This window comes from Pristiophorus japonicus, chromosome 8, assembly GCF_044704955.1.
Source record: "Pristiophorus japonicus isolate sPriJap1 chromosome 8, sPriJap1.hap1, whole genome shotgun sequence".
Taxonomy (NCBI): Eukaryota; Metazoa; Chordata; class Chondrichthyes; family Pristiophoridae; genus Pristiophorus; species Pristiophorus japonicus.
The window spans coordinates 38,893,702-38,899,209 of record NC_091984.1 but is presented as its reverse complement, the minus strand read 5'-3'; the positions used below and the strand labels follow the sequence as shown (position 1 = coordinate 38,899,209).

At 41.2% G+C, this 5,508-nt stretch overlaps 1 long non-coding RNA gene across 1 annotated transcript; it reads right to left on the bottom strand.

The window, feature by feature from the left end:
* Nucleotides 1-1,689: 1,689 nt before the first annotated feature.
* On the bottom strand, nt 1,690-4,382 carry LOC139268056 (uncharacterized). Its single transcript, XR_011593966.1, has 3 exons — nt 4,311-4,382; nt 4,031-4,112; nt 1,690-1,721 (listed from the first exon to the last, which is right to left on the bottom strand). It is a non-coding gene; the product is annotated as an uncharacterized lncRNA (long non-coding RNA).
* Between the last annotated feature and the right edge of the window lie 1,126 nt (nt 4,383-5,508).

Sequence of the window (5,508 nt, the reverse complement as noted above, 5' to 3'; positions counted from 1 at the left end):
GCCCCAGGAACCTGATTTCTTTAACTTTTCAACTTCCTTCGGATGTGGTCCACTAAGTTACCTATTTCCTCAGAATTGTCAGGAATGTACATGCAACACTCGGACCCTATTATTGTACATGTTCCACCCTTTTCTGCCAGCAGATAGTCTAGAGCCATTCTATTTTGCAAAGCTACTGTTCTTATAGCCACCATCTCATCATTTAATCCGCTTTTAGCTTCAGCAGTGTCGTTTGCTACCTCTTCTAATATTCTAGCCACTTTTCTTATTTCTCTCATGGGAAATGCTACTTCTAGAGGGGGAACAAGGATAGAAAAGAATCGTTGTGTTTCTGTAATGGCTCGTCTGGATCGATAATGCGGGTGGTTTGCTCGAGAGGATAAGTGACGAATGTATGGTAGCATATATGCCAGGTAACATGATCCTGTCCAGCCCCTTGGCAACCAGGGGTAGGCCTTGTAGCCACAAACAAAGTATGTTCCATTGTACGAGGTGGTTTTATCCACATCAAACCCTGCGGATACCAGGGAATAGTTGAAAGTACCTATTTGGGTGGCATATGGGACATTCAGTGTACAACCATAACACTGAGAGGACGTATAAAGGGGAAACTTGTCAGGAGTACCAACCACTGTAAAATTATATTTGCACCGACTCGTGCCGACGAATATTCCCCCGGTCAAGTTCCTTACGAAACATATTGTCCACGGTGGCCTTCCCATACCTGTGGCCCTGGTAAGGGTGAGGAAGGGAGGCTGTTGGGAGTGGTCATACCTCGGTTGGTACTACCCTTCAAAGGTATTCAGACGATAGATATCCCCCCTTTTCCCAGGGCTCTGCAGATATGGGGTAAAATGATAAACTAGAGGATGCCACCATCTTCTCGTCGCCCGATGGTGGGTATACTACCGCAGACGCAACTCTTATCATCCTAGGGAATTGGCGTGTGCCGTTCTGGTAGATATACCATTCTTCTACTTCTGACAGGTTAAGTGGGATAGGTCTAAGAGGAATCCCTCCCGAAGAGTGGAGAGGGGTTTGAGTACATATCCAACAACCTCCTTCCTTGTTGTTTTCCGTAGTGTATTTGTGGGACATATACAAGAAGGTGTTTACATGCAATTCGGGCATTACAGGTATTATAAGTGTCACAAGGAAACATAGTCCTAATGTCCATTTCCCTTTACTGATGGGGTTGGTGATTCCTTTTCCTCGTGTCCTGGAGCTCTTTTGCAGTGTGAGGCGTGGATCCATGTTGGTCTCTCCATTTATCTTCACGGTAGTATTGGTGGTCAACAGGATCTGGAATGGACCTCAAACCTTGGGTGAAGACTATTTTTCCTCTTGAACACCTTCATGTACACAAACTTGCCAGGCTCCAATCTATGGCATCTTCCTTCGGCAGGATCAATTTGGGCTTCCTTTACCCGGGAATGAAAGCTAGAAATACATTTTGTTAAAGCAATGCAATAGTTCAGCATATTTTCTTCCATTTTGTGGATATCCATTTGTTTGGCAGTAAACGGTGCAGAAAAAGGCAAACGTTGACGATTTCATGTGGTGATAATCCTGTTGTTCTATTTGTTGCTGATCGCATTACCATTACTGCCAAAGGTAACAGTTCGACCCATTTGAGTCCAGTCTCATCACATAACTTTGCTAGTTTATTCTTCAACATTCCATTGTATCTCTCCGCCAATCCAGCTGACTGTGGGTGGTAACTGCAGTGGAAATGTTGGTCGATTTGTAACGCTCGACACATTTCTTTCACAACTGTCCCAGTAAAATGTGACCCATTGTCACTTGAGAGCTGTACAGGTATGCCAAATCGTGGCACAATTTCTTTTAACAAATGCTTAGCGACAGTAGTTGCGTCATTCTTTTCACATGGAAAAGCTTCAACCCATTTAGAAAACACATCTATAATTACTAATACATACTTAAATCCCACGCATGGGGGTAATTCAATAAAATCCATTTGCAAATGTACAAAAGGCCCCATTGGATTTGGGTGGGAGGCAGATTCTACCTTTTCCGTTTTACCTGGATTCATTGTCCGACAGGTAACACAATTTTCACAGATTTGTTTTGCAATTGCCGAAATACCTGGTGAAACCAAGTTGCCAAAATATAATCTGCCACCCTCCTTTTGTAGTATTTGTATTTTTTGTTGGATTACAAAATGTTAAATATGGTAATACTGTTTTTTTTAAATCGGACTTCTCATTTATGCTTATAGTGGTTCACAGATCACAGAATGCAAAGTACTCATTTTATAATTGTGTGCCCAACTCCTGGTTTAGAAACTGAACACTAAAAACACCAATCTTTTACTCTGTAACTTCAATTTTATGATACTGTGTCTCATAAATTACATCTTTTAAACTTCAGCTCCTGACTCAGTAGTTGTGTAATTTTATTAAAAGGCTTCCAAACTCACGGCATCGAAAATGTTTATTAAGGAGAATCACCTGAAATATCTCAAAATCCCAATTCAGATATTGTACTACCAATCTTTTATTTAAAAATCTCTTTACTGAGCTAGATGCTTTTGCGTCAAGGTTTTACACAAAGAGCAATGGGAGCGTACTCCCCCAGCCTGCAGCCTCGAGAGACCACCCAGGCTTTTAAAAAAAATGCATTACAACTTCCCTTCTCTGTTCTTTATCTCATTCCGAGACTAAATTTATGTCTTTCAACCCAATGTAATCAATGATTGCGTGTTTTCTTTTTGACAAGTGAGCGTGTTGAAATTTTTTTTTTAAAACCAACAGGATCACATTTAAAAAAAAATCTTTTGCTCAACAAACCTATCCTTTGTTCATTTCCTAGCTCTGTAACTTATCATCCGAATAAATCCACGCCTGCGTTTCTAACTTAAAATTTAATTCAATAAGGTTCACACTCTTAAACTTCCCATATACAGGACAACACTACGAAGGGTTTAAAAAAACTTCACTCTGTTTGAAAAAGTGGGTGGAGCTAAAACAAACAGACAACTCCACCAGTTTCCCAAACAAGCTTTCATTCATTCCGCAGTCAAAATCACACAAGTACTCTCATTCAAAAACAGACATTCACAAAAGTCTCTCTTCAGTCAACAAAGCTTATTGTTTGGCCAGCTCTATTTTTGGATCCATATACATGATTGATTTACTTTCTCTGTTAATTTTACGTGGGTTCGAAGAATTGGAACCCAGGCCTTTTTTTTATTACTTTCTTTTTCCCCTGGGTCTCTGTTTCTAAGACACTCCTCCACATGTTGTTCTCTCTAAATTAAATGAACCATCGGGTGGAAATGGCCTGCTTTCCCCCTTAGTCCACTTTACCTATTTTTTTTTTAGGTGATCAATTGAAGACTGACCACAATTCTGGAGCATGAAAAAGGCTGGTGTGCCCTTTGGTGGTGTTTTGCTTGCTCCGGCACCCATATTTAACTGGTTAAGATATCACAGTTCTCCATATCACAGTCCTCTCGCTCCAACCGAGTTCCCTACACCCAATTCACCTGGCCATCACGTGATCCATTTGGGCTCTTAATTCGGGCTCAGTCTGGGTGTTTGAGATATTGTTGGACATGAGTCACTCGCTGCTGATCAACCGATCACTGCTTTGTCTCAACCAATTTATACGTTTCTGAAACACAACCTCCCCTGTTGATTTCCCTGTTACGTCTTCCTAAGAGCTCATAGACAATTGACGCACATAACAATATTATGAAGACAATAAAAAACGCGAAAACCCAAAGGGATGCACAGATCATAATCCTTATGCTTTAACTAAACAAATAATCAATTCTCAGTCTGCGTTGTACACCCCTACAGACTGAGTCCTTAACTTATTCTAAATGACCCCATCAAACAAGGGTCCTCATCCTATCACACAAGGATGACTTATCCTATCACACAAGGATAATTTCTATGATCCTATCACACAAGGATCGCATCCCATCTTATTTCTCCCTATCACACAAGGGTATTTGTTTCTATCACACAAGAAACATGGACCTTTTAATGATGTCTTTTCTTACCTTCCCCTTATATAATCTGCCCGGCCTGCTTCAGGGCTGAACTTTTTTGGCTTTTTGGAATCTGTCTCCTCTTACCGTCAAGCTGAAAAAGGAAGTGATTACAAAAATTTAACTCAATCCTGAAATGAGTCTTACGATCGCAGTAGTTCTGCTGAGACAAACAGACTACACTCGCGCACTGTCCAAGGAAGAGCCCCTTTAGTAACAAAAAATGTCACTGATAACTGGCCAGTTAGAGTCCTTCCCTAGAGAGTCACCGTGTTCTTGTCCGTTTACTCACCGGCAAGTAGTATGCGATCTCGGTGGGACCTCCAAGGAATACTGCCGTAGACACCGATTCAAGGCAAGACTCTTAACACAAGTAGATCATCAGATTGTTAGTTTATTTTTACTTGCATACAAGGGGAGAGTGCCCTAGGCAAAGGCTAGGGTACCAACTCCGCAATCCACAGAAATTGGAACATATTTATACACCCGAGTAAACAACTCCTATCATATGTGATGGTTCCTCTTTTTTTTGTAATAGTGCAGAGTCTAGCAGTTTGCTTAATTACTTCATCAGTGTTATTCAATGGATACTTGTCTTAGCTACCCTTTCCTTATTTTGGGCTAACCTCTCCTTGTCCCCTGTACACTCTGTCTGGTTTTTTTGTTATCACATCCTCATTGTGATTATAATTAAACAGAAAAGACATGACCTCAGCTGCTGTAAGGTATTGCAACCCGTGGTTTCAACTGCTGACAGCTTGTTTGGTATAGTTGCTGAAGTAAGCTCTAATTTTTAGGTTGACCGAATATAATGTCCCAGCAAGCCTTGCAATCTATGGTTGTTCCTTTTTCTATCTTTCCACACCAGGCAGCCCACCTCCAAAGGCATGCGAGTGAAACACAGGCTACCCCAGGATTCCAGCAGACACAAGCAGTACAATGGAGTACAGATCAAGGCTGATTAGTGTTGAATGGTACACAGGCTCCTTAAATTGAGTCCCAGACATGTCTACTCTATAGTCTGCCGTATAATAGAGCTTTGCACACGGAACGTCTTTACCACTTTATTCCCATGAGCACATGATTAATATACTCTAATCAGAATTTAAAGTAACACTTTCAAGTACTTTTCTACAAGTTCGAGCCTGGGTGGCGTGTGTCATAGTAGCTGGATCTTTTCCTGCAATGTGATTTTTTTTCCTGATTGGGTAGAATTCTGTTTATTTTTGGTGCAATGTGATTGGGGAGAATATGAAAATTGGGGTTTTGTATAGTATGATTGGTTGAATAATGACATTAGTAAATAAACAATATAACCAATTAGAAAACGGGGGGGGAAATCCACAAAAGGTGAGGAAGGAATGATTTTAACCTTTGGCGCTTGGGAGAAACTGGGCGGGCAGTTAAAACTCACCTGCTGGAATGTTCCGTGAGCTGCGCGCGCCAAGTAGCGCTCTTGCCATCCCGCGCGGCTGGCTTGTGAATGTAAA